This window comes from Rhynchophorus ferrugineus, unplaced genomic scaffold, assembly GCF_030347505.1.
Source record: "Rhynchophorus ferrugineus isolate W39M unplaced genomic scaffold, kcgeb_rfMv2 rfM4, whole genome shotgun sequence".
Classification (NCBI taxonomy): domain Eukaryota; kingdom Metazoa; phylum Arthropoda; class Insecta; order Coleoptera; family Curculionidae; genus Rhynchophorus; species Rhynchophorus ferrugineus.
This window is the reverse complement of record NW_027472583.1, coordinates 15,887,535-15,902,606: the sequence shown is the minus strand read 5'-3', so window position 1 is coordinate 15,902,606 and position 15,072 is coordinate 15,887,535. Positions and strand designations below refer to the sequence as shown.

Genomic DNA, 15,072 nt, shown 5'->3' with positions numbered 1-15,072 from the left:
AATATTGAAATATTGCAACTTTTGGATACCACCAGAACAGGACACAGACTCAAAAGAGCCAAACCATCTGATCTTGTGTAGTGTTGTGTAGTGAGGTGCATATATTAAAAATTCAGCAGTGACATGTATAAACATAATTTCACCAGAGACTGAGTTAGGGCCGATAGGTCCTCCTAGTTATATATCTAGATTTAAGTTAGCATAAAGACAAATTGTCGGTTAGACGGAAACGACTAGTAACAATATATTAATAAAATAATTTGATTCCCCCTCGTATATTAAGATAAAGAGCTTTTTCAAAATGACGATTTCAGTCTTAGTGAACAGACTCACCATGGACAGGTAGGAAAAGTAGATGCGGAGTTGCAAGATTTGCTTATTTTTTCCATATTTTAGGTAAATTTTATTTCATCTTAAAAGAACGATGCATTTTTTGGAACTATTCAAGAATCGACTCGTTTGTTAGTATTTTCACAAGAGTCAAGCGCTGCTCAGACAGCTCGCGGCTCATATGTCGGAACAACTAGTATTTAGAAGAAACTTCCCATTTTAATGTTTTCGCTGATTTTGCTACATGTGTTCGAGCGTTGTCATGCTGAGGAATAACATATATTTGCTCCTATTCCGGTCATATTTCGCACAGTACTCGGCTCAATCAGTTGTAGTCGATAACGAATAGCCATTTTTAAAACGTTGAAAGCAGTATTTACACGTTGAAATTGATGGAGCATGATTTCCATAAGCTTCAAATAACATCTTGTGACCTTCAGCCACCTTTTTCTTCAAATTGAAGGATAAAAGAGAAACTTCCTGAAAATGTGATTTACCCGGTACAAATTCAGACCTTTTCAGCGCATTAAGAAACACCTTTCTTCACGCTTCGACGAAATGATACATATTGAAAAGTGAAGTTTGTCAGTGTTCAAATGTACGTGGTTACAAATGTACTCGATGCGATTTGACACACAGCAACATCATCTGTTATTTTTTTAACGTTAATCTATAGGGCTAATAATATTAACTCTGCGGTAACATATTTATCAATATCTATCATAGATTTCAGAATAAAATCAGGTATCATAGTCGAGGCATTATATCTAGGAAGGCATTTAAACATTAAGGCAAAATCTTCGTAAATCCATTCGATTTCAACGTCATCGTGCAGTTCGTCGTTGGTTACATAGTGATAATCATAGGCAATTAGTTGAAGAACATTATTTTGGCAGTGTTGGGTTGCTAATTGGTTTTATATTTTAGTAAACCCCAGTTTTGCACGCTGTAAGTCCAAATAGGTTTTAGAATTGACTGATGAAACCAATCTCTTTGATTTTAGTTTAAGTTAGATATATCTTCCGACTAACCAGTAAAGTTTCTTGATTTGGGGTCTTATCTTAACTGCTTTTTTATTCTAAAATTTAACCTTTTCCGATATAACATTTTGCTTGAGGAATCCGGCATTCGTAGATTTGCTGATAAAGACTCATTGCAAACGCAACAGTAGCCCAGTCAGGGGTCACCCAAATAGCAATTCATATTATAATTGAAACGTAATTAATAGTTTAATTAATAATTCTGTATCCTCTTTGTAAACAAATAATACGTGCTTAAGAAACTGTGGCAATATTTACTAACTACTACTTTATATCTACGCTTTCAAGGCCGACGAAATTTCGAGTCACCTTGCATTTCAAGAGCGTTTGATAACGACAATCATTTCACAATAATTATAAAACAAAAAAATTCGTCTACATACGGATATCTTTATATAGCTACATTATTTATGATTTCATAAAATATCAAGAGTACCTATGAAATGAGGACGATAATTAATTAATGGAAAGTATTTTTGATTTTCAAGGTTTAAGATTTTAAGAATGATATATCTATGCCAACAACTGGTATATATTCGTTGTATTTCATTAATTCTTTATATTTTTATTATCTCTATATATTAATCGGCTTAGAAAAAAATTGCCTTCCTTTTTGAGGAGTGTTAAGGAACATTATTAAACGATGTTTTTAAAATGATTTAATTTTAAGCAATGTTGTTAAAGATTTTGTATTACTTTCGGTTTTCTCCTATTGTGAGAACTATAGAAGAGTTACGGTCATTAAAAGTTTGGACAAAAACCGAATTGTTAAGAATTGTATGATCATTTAAAGTTACATTTTTCATTTTGTTGTAGAAACTTTATCGGAATTCTATTCTAGCAAGTCAATTGAAAAGTCCTCAGCCTGACAAATAGATGGCGCTACTAGAATTAAATCCATATGTTTTTAGTCATCCCTAACCCTCAAAAGATTAGTGTATAAATATATTGACAGCTGTCATTAGTTTGTGAATTAAGTATTTTGAGTGAAGCAACTTTTGTTCGACTGAAATGGATAGTTTTCGGACACTGCCCCAGGAAAATCAACCATCTAGGATTGGAGTGCTAGGTGTATACGTGGTGAAATGAGCACCGAAGACGATGAACGCACTGGACGGCTAAAAGAGGTTGTTACCGACGAAAACATTAAACAAATCCACAAAATGATTTTGAATGGCCGTAAGTTGAAATTTAATGAAACAGCAGACACTCTAAAGAATCAACTGAACGTGTGCGTCATATAATTCACGAATATTTGGATGTCAGAAAGCTCTGTGCAAAGTGGATGCCGCGCGAACTCACTTTTGACCAAAAACAACGACGAGTTGATGATTCGGAGCAGTGTTTGAAGATGATCAAGTGTAATAAACCCGAGTTTTTGCATCGATAAGAATGGATGAAACATGACTCCATCATTTCACTCCGAAGTCGAATCGACAGTCATCCGAGTGGCCTGTACACGATGAACCCGCTCCAAAGCGTGGGAAAACGCAAAAGTCGGGCTGGCAGGGTTATGGCTTCTGTATTTTGGTATGCGCATGGAATAATTTTCATTGGCTACCTTTAAAAAGAAAAGATCCATCAACGGCGACTATTCTATAGTCTATAGTTATAGGACCGTTTGAAGGACGAAATTGCCGAAAAACGGACGCATTTGAAGAAAAAGAAAATTCTTCTTCACCAAGACAATGCACCGTGTCACAAGTCAGTGAAAAAGATGGCAAAAATCCATGAATTGGGCTTCGAATTGCTTCCTTATCCATCGTATTCTCCAGAACTAGCCCCTAGTAACTATTTAATGTTCTCAGGTCTCAAAACAATGCTCGCTGGGAAGAAATTTTCATCGAATGAAGAGGTGATCGCCTAAACTGAGGCCTGTTTTGAAGCAAAGGACAAATCGTACTACAATAATGGTATCGAAAAGTTGGAGGGTCGCTATAATTAGTGTATCATCCTTGAAGACAATTATGTTGAATAAAACAAACTAATTTTGCCAAGAAATGTATTTTATTATGGTAGGCCGGGGACTTGAATTTCTTCTTCAAGAAAAGATATTGTTGCTTTAGAACTGACAGTAATTAATATGATTCTGGAGAGATATTATCTGATTATACTAGTGGTGATTGTAAAAGTTTTTAAGATTTTTTGGTTAGTGTTAAGTTCGAATCAATTTTAGGTTTCATTAGTAAATGCTTTTAGTAACAAATCACTGACTAAATATTGCAGATACTAAATTTGTATATTAAGAGTTAAAATGAATGTTGTAAAGGATATTAGCAATTATAAAATAGCTTCGTAGACTAAAAGATAAAACAGAAATAAAAAGAATACATAAATAAACATATAGGACAAATAGAAGAATTTAGTAGAATAATTTAGTAAATATTGGCTGAATATGAGAATGGCTTATTATTTTAGCCTGTTATCAGACATTTCATTTATTTACTTTATAGATATAAGCTTTGAAAAGTCAATAGTTTATTTTATTGTAAATACATTTCTTTAATATATACTTCTAAGTTGTAAAAAATTTAAAAAATAAAATGCCTAATTGTGTTCCTTATTGTTCTAATATACATTCTAAAGTCAAAGAATAATTTCAAAGTTGTTTTATCTATATATTCCCTGTTTTAATATTCCATATTTATGTTTATGGAATAAAAGTAAGAAGTAGTCATGTATACGTATATTGGACGCTCCGAAGTATTTACAGTTCTGCAAATAATCTCACATTTATTATAAGATTCTATAGTTTGTTCATGTTAGTTATTGAGATAATTTACATATATTTTAACATGTTATGTTTTAATATAGACGTATATAACCTTAATTAATAGTATATATCAAATATATTTTTAATCTTATATTGAAAATATGGAAAACCTGTTTTAGTTTTTATTAACATATAATTTTTAAATTAGTTTATTTACTCTTATTATGAGAGAAATTTCGGCCACCAGTCGATTTCTAAAAGTTCGACAATTGCTGTATTGAAACAAAATTTTCATAGTTTTCTGGGATGGAACATTAGAAAATATAATTATTTACTTTTTAGTATGTCAAATTCATAGTAATAGTTTCCACTACTTAATATTGTTTAATAAAACATTAGTTTTAATTTTAATTGCTATTAGTATATTATCGCTAATTTTACAAGTTTGTTGGATAAGTTTGCGGAAATCGAACGGAAATTTCCGAATAAATAAATAAAGTAATATAAAAAAAGTCGATCTGCAGTGCTAATAATGGTATTTTTCCATATAATTTGTTTAAGCTACAGTGCACCGATCAATGCATGTTACTATTTTCTGCAATATTTAAATAACGAAATAAATAACGTTACTTAGAACGTTCCTGAAAAAATGTTTTAATATATAATAACCGGGGGAATATGCTGGTTGTGTAAACAATTCCTGTTTTAATTTATTGATCTTAATTATGGTTTTGGTGAACAAGTCGTATAATACCTTAAAAGAAAATTAGTTTTCTCTTATGTGAACCGGCTCTATTTTCACGATTTTTTACAGCAATTGGTTCAAAATTTTACAATTATAATTTGAGTTTATTGTTTTATCATTCTGAACTCACGAAAAAATTCTTTTATATGCCAATAAAACTGACATTAATATTTTCTTATCTGCTCTACACTGCTGACATTCCACCAACAAAAGAAACACTTCTTGGAACCTTTGCTGACGACACAATTATTATGGCAAGAGATATATCTCTGAATAGGGTAATAGAAAAAGTGCAAGTGGCAGTCAACAAAACCTACAAATGAACGAAAGATTGGAAAATTCAATTTAATAGCTCCAAATCTGTCCACGTTAATTTTGCATTGAGGAGAAATAATAAAAACTTAATTATATCATTCAACGGTTGCCCGATTCCTCAAGCAGAATCAGCTAAATACCTTGGAATCCATCTTGACGGTAGATTAAATTGGAAGCATCACGTTAGACAAAAAGCAAAACACGTTTGAACCAAAATAAAACAACTATACTGGTTAGTCGGAAGATACTCTCAACTTGATTTAAAATCAAAGAAGTTGATCTGTAATACAATTATAAAGCCAAATTTGACCTATGGGGTGCAAATATGGGGTTGCACTAAAAATTCAAGTCAACTAGTCATACAACGCTGTCAAAATAAGGTTCTTCGATTGATTACCAATGCCTGTCGCTATGTAACTAATGAAGAACTGCACGATGGCCTGGAAATCAAATGGATTTACGAAGTTATCCAAGATTTCGCATTGAAACACGAAAGAAGATTACTAAATCATACTAACGTGGAAGAAATACAACTTCTGGACAGCGCGCAGGATGTCAGGAGATTGAAATGAACAAAACCATACGAACGTATATAAAGTGTATGCATTTAGTGTAAACTGTAGCTATAAGTTAATAATTAATAAATAATTATAATTTTATAATTGAGGAATACATTTTATTGCACTCGTCTTGCTTGTTAATTAATCCAAGTACATAGGAAAAGTAGCAATAAATTAATTGTAAATTAAGATTGTACTAAGCGTATCTAATAAAGATGTTGTGCATACTGTATCTTTAATATTCGATTTAGTTTATTTTAATTTCAAAATTTTGATTGTGTTCTTATCAAAGATAACATAATTCAAATCACTACATAGTATAAAACAAAGTCGCCTTTTCTGTCCCTATATCCCTATGTGCGCTTAAATCTTTAAAACTACGCAACGAATTTTGATTCAAGAGGAAGGTTTATATGTATAATACATGCATAATATACTAAGGCAACATTGCTAATTTTAGAGGTTTCTAACGTGATGTCGTAAATTAACCTATTTTTTTAGGCTTATTTAGCAATTAGCAAAAACGCTGCCTAACCTTACAAGTTAGATCAAATTAATGTACTACAGTATTGTAGACCATAAAAAGGTCTACAAAAAAGTCCGCGATGGTATATGTTTATCTTTTAGGGATAACCCACATTAACCATTTTTATTGTTTACTTTTTACGTGAGAAAATGGCTTATTTACGAAGCTATTTTAAGCAATACGGCATTAATCCTTATCGAATTAAGTACCTTAAATACAGTGTGCAATTAATATAGATCAATATGGTTCCTTACAGCATGTAAATTAAACAAATATTTTCGGAGATATTACAAATTTAAAATTTTCGTTTAAAAATGTGTAATGTAATAAAAATTGTATGAATTTAGATATTCCAAAGATAGCAGGAAATCTTCATAGTAAGTATAGGGGAAGAGGAATTGTTTTACTCCAAATTTAATGCGTGCAGGCCAAGGGCAGTAATGAATGAACCGAAAATACTGGATCGATTTTAATCATGTTTTCAGTGAGTGACATAGGCATATATATTTTATGCCCGTGCAAAGTCGGAGCGGGCCGCTATGTTTTTATATACAACGTTCATATTTTTTCTGTAGTGTATTTAATTTAGTATCAGCATTGCACCCGTGCGAAGCCGGGGCGGGTCGCTAGTACCAATATAAAAAAATATATATATTTACAATATAAAATAAAGTATTCGTTTTATAAGAGTTTTGTGAATTATTATGAAAATATGAACATATTAACTAATAGAAATATATAATAAATAAGTATACGTCAAAATCTGGGGGTTAATTCGTCAAAGCTTAAGAAATATGCTCAATATTTCTAAAAGATCTAAAATACAACTTGTTACATTTTAATTAAATCCTTGAATTCCTAAAATATTTGTTTAAGTTTCAGCCAAATTAACAGAATACAAAAAGGACATAATCAGTTTCTTGCAAAATTTGACTGATGATAAGAAGATGATTATGATCCAGATCCATGATTAAATTGTAGAATGGAATTTAAAAAAAATACAGAGGCTATAAAGATATAAAGTAAAGAAAATGAAATGAAAGAACTAGCTGATATTGATTTTGTTAAAAATGATTAACATAATGTTTTTATAAGAAGGTGGTCCATTATAATTTTTTTAATTAGGATTTTAGTTTTGTAATAGAATTTTACATATATCATTTCCTTAAAACTTCAAGTCTTTTTCTTATCATATATTAATAATTTTAGTTTATATTTAGGGTCTTACATTGAACTTTTTTCAACTGTCGATCTGTGTTCGAATATATATTATATTCGATATTTCAAAACTTCCTAAATACCATTTCAGTTTTTAAACAATTCTTAACGTAGTACGGTCATAAAGTATTAATTTATTAATTATTCATCCTCAAATCTATTATGTATATGTACATCAGCTTGGTAACCAGTGACTAATAAATCAAACTAATCAACAGGCAACGAATACATGATCACTACATCTAACAATTACATAAGTTTCATAAACAATACAACGTCTGGGAAATTTTATTCAAGTTGCACGCCGCAATGGGAAACGATCTTGATATTACAACATCTATTATGACCCCAATGATGTATTATTGATCAACAATAACAGAAAACTAGCGTATGACCATGATTTGGATCAGGCAGTCACGAGTTTCACGACAAAACAATTTATATCTCGATGCAAATATCAAATACTTCTTGGAAACGTCGTTTTAAATCTTGAGATGTACCGGTTTTTGCAAGAGGAAAAAAACTTGTTGGTTTTTATGGTGGATTACGTAAAAAGTATATAACAACAACGTATATCAGGAAATCCCGAATATATACATATATATATATATATATATATATATATATATATATATATATATATATATATATATATATATATTTATATTGCCCATTTACAACGAATGAACATGCATGTTATTCATTCTACTAGCACGAAAACGTAATAATTTAATATATTATAGGGTAAACCAATTTCTAAATAGTACTTAAAATAATTCTAACGCCAATTATACGTGAATTTATAAACAGTATATACAATGTATGAAACTTTACTCAATGTTAGTCAGATATTGAAATATCTTCCATGGTAACAGTTAATGATTACAGGCCGACAAAAACAATTTCGGAATAAGTATGACAATGTTATCTAATTTGTATTTATAGATAGGTGCACATATAAATGCAAAATTAATAAAAAACTTGTGTAAGAGTTATTATTTAAATTGGTAGAAGTTAAAATGATGATATATGATCATATACCAGGTATACCGAAAAGTCATTATCGTTTTTTTGGAAATAACTACTTAATTTTGAAGAATGGAAAAATTTATTTTTTCAAGGTATTGGTTATTTGATTCTATACCTCTTTCATCTTTCAGGCAATTTATGGATGCCGTCATAAAAAAACTGTTTGTCTTTTGAGCAAAATCATTCATTGTCCATCCATTTTCTAACTTCTTAGAAAGCGCAAATAATTCTCATTGATCCTCATTGATGCGAAAATTTGATAGTCAGACGGGGAAAGGTCTGGAAATTAGTAGAAAGTGAAAAGCGGTGCGATATTTGTTCCATCTAAGTACTTTTAACGCCTCCTTGACCAGTTTTTCTTTATGATACGGCGCTTTATCATGTTGTAAAATCACTTTACCGCATCTTCGGGCCAATTCTGGACATTTTTCGATCAATGCAATGCATAGTTTTTGAGTTTAGGTTGGATTTTTCAAAATTTGTTGGTCCACCAGAACGTTCATTGTCCTGTACATCGAAATCATCGATATATTCTTAAAAAATATTTATTATACATTACTTTATTAATATTATTTATTATTTATTACAATTGTAATTACTGAGATTTTAGTAAAAATAAAAGCAGATTAAAAAATTGCCATATTAAGTTTTAAACTTATAAGCTCATACAACAGCAATACTTCATCAACTGTTTTATAAAAACTTAGTTTAAACATGCCTTAATATATCAAAAACTCCTAGGATTGCTTAGACTAGATCTCTGCTTACTTTCTTTTACTTTACTTAACAGTAAGGTAACATTTCAGATTATCCATTTTTATATCTGAATATTGTTCAAATGTCTTTGAATATACCAATCTACAGAGAACTTGATAAAATCACATTATTCGATCAAATATGTATCACTTATCCTTAAACTGATGATGTATATATAGCTCATATAACTGTTTCATGTTCAAGAAATCGTATATTTGATATCGGCTCTTTGTAATCTAACACTGGATTTAATTAACATATAATTTTGTATTTTGGGAATATATGGTGATTCGGTGAATGAAACAGCAGTGAATGTTCAGTGAGTTCAGCGAGATGCTAATTTTCGTCTATCTGGATGGTATTCGAATCTTATAGACATCTATGTTGACCTTATGCTGACTTGTAAAACTAAATCGATCATATCTCATTAAATATAATTTTCTATATTACTTAGTAACTGAAAAAAGAACCAAATTATAAGGGACTTACCTCGATATTACGTCTATAAGATACTTTAGACATACTTAAAGTTAGTTACAAGTAAATCCTTACATTAAAATGGTCTGCACACCAATAAATTAGCGATGTTCTAGCTATAACGGAGGGTTCGAACCTTGCATTTCTATAACTTTTTTCTGCCTTGATGTATAACTAAATTAGGAGGGACCTCGGTTCATCGATACACATTAAATTGTCAAATTATAACATACAATTTTTAAAATAATGTATAAATGAGTCAAACCAACCAGTATTATCATAAAATGTTTATTTCCAAAATTGGTCATCATACCTATTTAAAAAACCTTTTAATTTATCACAATCATCATCTATAATTTAATAATTAATTATATGTTTAAGATATCTATAATTATGCATCGACAATATTCAATACATTATGGTTTTGATTCAAAAGAAATTTAGATAACAATACTGCTGGAGTTATTTTTAAGTATTATTTTAAAATTCTACCAGTATAGAGATTTAGAAATGAATAATTATAATAAAAAAGAAAGACTTAAGGTTATTTATTTTACCCTGTTGTAAAATGCATTTTTTCTGCTGAATAAAGTCAACTCTATATTCAAAACGATGTCCTCGATGCTGGATTACGTAATGATATGTTAAATTTTTGATGAAAAATTGCCGAAGAAGGAATATTATATGTGCAAGTCCATTATCTTGGTGAAAAAATCGAACCCACGCCCGAGCTTCTTCGTGCATTGGAGCAGCTTTACACATATGAGACATAAAACGAATTCAAAATAAACAGCATCACCTCAATTAAGTCTTAGTACTTTTTATCACAGTGTGGCAATTAAGATACATTAATTAAGAACGTTTTTTTTAGATAACGAAATATTATCTAACCATAAAATACACTTTCAAACAACTGAATTCGAGTACGCTAGATTTCCGGTTAAAAACACATAATTTTATTTATTTCTCTATTATATTTCACGGCCCAATAATTTTTCTAACAAGTGACATAGAACATAATGATTACTGTATAATATCAAAATAGGTAAAATACCGTTCGCTTACTCTAAAATGTGCAAAATTTGAAATTGTTTATTGCATTTCAACTAATAAAATCTAGTTTAAGGTCGATGAAATATATTACTATTATGTGAAGCAAATAAATTGATACATTAATTGTTTTAAAAATATTTCAGAATGTTGTAACATGTGAGATATTATATTTTAGATAATCAGAGAATAGAACTGTGAGACTATTTACCACATATCAAAAGAGGTAATACATTAAATCAACAGTAGTGCAAACATGAACTACCACGTTCTTCATTAAGTTTACATGATAAATAATAAGAGCATATATTTTGAAAAGAGACATCTATTGGTGAAAATTAAAGTATTAATATAAAGTATTGAAAAACAACCTAACCTAACTATTAAGACTCAAAATTTCATTTTCGACATTCATTATTCTTGTTAAGTTTAAGGAAATCTGCTGTGGAAACCCATCAACTTGTTTTCGGTTTTGGTTTTAACGACATAGAAGTGGTTATTTTGATATCCATGACAAACAATGGCATAGAGAATGTTCGAAGATAATAAATTGCAAGATTTACTGCTAGCTCAAATTCTCAAAGAATTTTCAGACACTTTACCGGTCTATGAATTAACTCTATCCAGACATGTGATGAACAGTGGATCTACTACGTCAATGTCAACATCGACACTGGAGTGGAATTTTCATGGTTATAAAGATGGCATTAGCAAGTTGTAGTCTATTAAGAACTACCAAAATTGAATCAAACTGTTACTGGAGATGTATACCGGCCTCAATTGAACAAACTAAACGACGTATTATTGCAGAAAAGAACAAAAATTGCGTGTAACAGACGTAAAATTATTATTTTGCATGACAGCGGTTAGCTACATATTGTAAACTATGGAAAGGATATACTTTTGCAGCTGGGTTACTCATCAGACATAGCGTCATCGGATTACCACACTCGGTTCAAATCCATGAAGCATGGCTTTTCTGGTGCATTATTCAAAATGCTCAAGAAGTGCAAAATTCGATCACTAGTATATATCATTAGTATATATTGTACCAATTTTTATCAATAAATGGTTTTCTAAAGTTAAAAAATGACCAGACTACATGTAATCTAATAATTTAATTTTCTGTTAGTTTGTTCCAAATGTTTAACGCTGAAGTTTCTTTAGCGATCTATGATGATGTTCTCATATATCTAATAAGATAATGTCTGTTGAAAGTAGTACACATGATGAACAATATCTTTAATTCAAAATATGAAATTAATAAGCTAACTGGAGACTCCAAAAGAAAAGCTTTACTGCAGTTTTTAGAATCATTTACCAAAATTTAAATAGTTAATAGTTTTTAAAATTTAATCAATCTGATCATTTCATCTGTTATCATTTACTATTTTATTTTATAATATATAACGCCACCCAATAATATTTTTAATAATAATATCTGTTAATATATTACTATATCAATATATTACTATAATATATGTCAAGAATAATATAATGATTACCATTAAGTAATAAACTTCAAACATATTTTTTATCTCTTATAAAATTATGTTTCAAATTAATTACATTAATATTAAACAATTATCACTAGCAGATAGCTACAGTGACTTCACTAAGTTCGTTATTTGTGCGTTACAGCCCCTTAGTAACCATATTTATTAAGGCAATTGGCTGGGAATGAACGTAAATTTATTTTTTTTTTAAATCCGAATAGGTGCAACAATACCTGTCATACCTGCCATCAGGCTGGGTAAGACGGGATATCTTTTAAGTTGGTCACTCGCAGGTAGATTTTACGTCGATGAGATTCTGAAAAAGAATGTAAAATATAACAAAAAAGGAGTATAGTGAGGTTTGAGGTTTAAGATCTATATAAAACTATTAATATAAATAGAATAGAAACAATTATAATTTTATTGCACAAAGTAACATGAAATAACAGAAAATAAAATTAACTACTGTTATCTTTGCTATTTTCATGAATGCATGTTTACAAAATTAAATTTCCTTCTACAGTTATGTTGTTAACTTGAAAAATGATTCCCATATTTACTACTTAAACATATTGTGTCGGAAGGTTATGTAATGACGATCCGTAATAGTAATTGTAGATGTACTGTATTTTAATTGTGTCCATTTTCAACACCGTTACCGTATTTTTTATTAAATAATCATTCACATTAATATATTCCAATTGTTTGTTTTGCATAATTTACATTAAAAATTCCTTATCAATTGTGTAGTCCTTGTAGGTCGCATATATCTATCGATTATGAATTTTATTTTAGACATACTATGGCTTAAAGTTAATTTGCATTTGATATAATAAAAAATTAAACAAGGAAGAATTCAATAACCCTCAGAGTATATTATGCTAAAGTTAATTATGTTAGGTATTCTTTGTCTATTAATATAATAAATGATCTATAGTTAATTCAAAATAGCAGTGACACGGGAGAACTGTCAAAACGTCGCAATATTGCCGCAGCAACTCTGAGTTTTAGTACATTTTGGCTCTGATATATAATAAATATAATTTAATATAAATAAAATAATTGAACAAAAATTCTAATTCTAAAAATATAATTTATTTTAACATTATAGTACATCAAATGAATTTATTATGGAAGAACTTAAAACTGCAATTAATTTTACAGCTGCAATAATTTATAGGTTAGAGTTGTTTTATTATATATACATATTTAGCTTTTTTCCACACTAGTATCGGTAGGGTTCTAGGCGCATTTTCGTATGTAGTGGTATCCCCCGAAGTCCTAATCGACATAATTAACAATTGTGTATCTGAGAAATGTAATTTCATTAGAGAGCATGTTTATGTTTTACGCTAGTTCTTGTTTCTTTTGATGCCATGTATCCTTGTAAAGTCATCACGATATTACTATATTTCTGTTTAGTTTGTCTTATTACTATCTGTATACATATTTCTCGATAAAACTACATTTAATCACCGCATTCTCCTTAATACATTTGCCATATCTGCAAAACAGTTAGTATTATTTCCATCCTAATACATGTTAACTAAACGTTCATGTATATTTTGAATAATAACAGACATGCTTATAAAGCTTTCACACTCTATAATACAATTCCCTACAACTAAAGTATATTAATTGTATACTGACCTTTAGTGGTTTCCTATTTCATCACCCTGTCTTGGTATCTTGGAGGAACTGTGTATCTCACTATCGGGATCTACTATGTATCTTTTCTCAGGCTTATTTCTAAAAAAGTAAATTACATAAAATGCAATTAAATATTTCATTTATATTTACCAACTAACCTTAAGTGTCCTTTAAGCCATTCCTTATTAATATTAAGTATTTATGAGAGTTCGTATTTTTAATGAGTATTTATTATGAACTATAATCCTTTTTTAACAGTTTGAACTGGTGGAAAGTACTAGGGACATGACCAACACCACTGTTTTAACGTCTTTTTATTTTTTAGTAACAAATTTTGCAGACTAAAGAAATATATGGGTTAGATAGATCTAAAAAAAAAAGAATTTTGAAAGTTCTCAGTTTTGCTAGTCGAACCTATTGTGCTTAGCGTTACTGTAACGAAACAAAACCAAAAGCGTTATGTAATCACGGTCTGGTATTGTGCACTTTAATTGTTTCGTATTTTAATTTTAACTGATCAGGCTGATGTAATTGCTTTTAACAATGAAATTTGTTACATATAAAAGTAATTTTTTCATTACGCATACTGCATTATGAGAAACTGTATGTTTATTTTTATTGTTTGTTCATTAAGAGAGCGGATTTTCAAAAAATATTGAGTGTTTGTTTTATATTCTTATTTTAGCTCGTTAATTATCGTTTTTTATGACAAGATAAAAACGCCAAAATCTACAAGAAAATCAGTTTTTTCAAAACAAGTTTACATTTAGTGGATTGGGTAAAGAAACTAAGCCGTTTGTTTAAAATTGCTTAATAAAAGTTATTTTAGATATTCATTATTTTTGTTGTTTGACTTGAGGAAATCTGGTATCGAAGCCCTTCAATCATGTTTAGAATTAAAATCCCAATTGCCGGTTTTGGTTTTAACGATTAAAATAGGCGACTTTAATATTAATGACAAAGAACGGTCTAGTTATCCGAAAAAGTTCGAAGACAATGAATTACATAACTTATTATACGAAAGCTCAATTCAATCTCTCAAAGAACCTTCAGGCAGTTTGAAAGTTTTTGAAACTTATTATTCCTCAGTATCTTGGTACCTAATAACTGGCAAATGACCAAGATCAAGTTTTCCCGGAATATTCAGTCTATCATAGCCTCGTTCAC

The 15,072-nt window shown here is 29.7% G+C and overlaps 1 protein-coding gene and 1 long non-coding RNA gene across 4 annotated transcripts in view; one reads left to right on the top strand and one right to left on the bottom strand.

The window, feature by feature from the left end:
* The window catches only part of LOC143196660 (uncharacterized), a 76,613-nt gene that overhangs the window by 28,896 nt on the left and 32,645 nt on the right, over positions 1 to 15,072 (top strand). The gene's annotated exons all lie outside the window — the stretch shown is intronic.
* LOC143194946 (uncharacterized) lies at positions 13,329 to 14,443 on the bottom strand. Of its 2 annotated transcripts, none has more exons than XR_013005412.1 (3): positions 14,056 to 14,443; positions 13,906 to 14,004; positions 13,329 to 13,759 (listed from the first exon to the last, which is right to left on the bottom strand). It is a non-coding gene; the product is annotated as an uncharacterized LOC143194946 (long non-coding RNA). The 2 variants fall into 2 exon arrangements; XR_013005413.1 differs by having other exon boundaries at positions 14,064 to 14,442.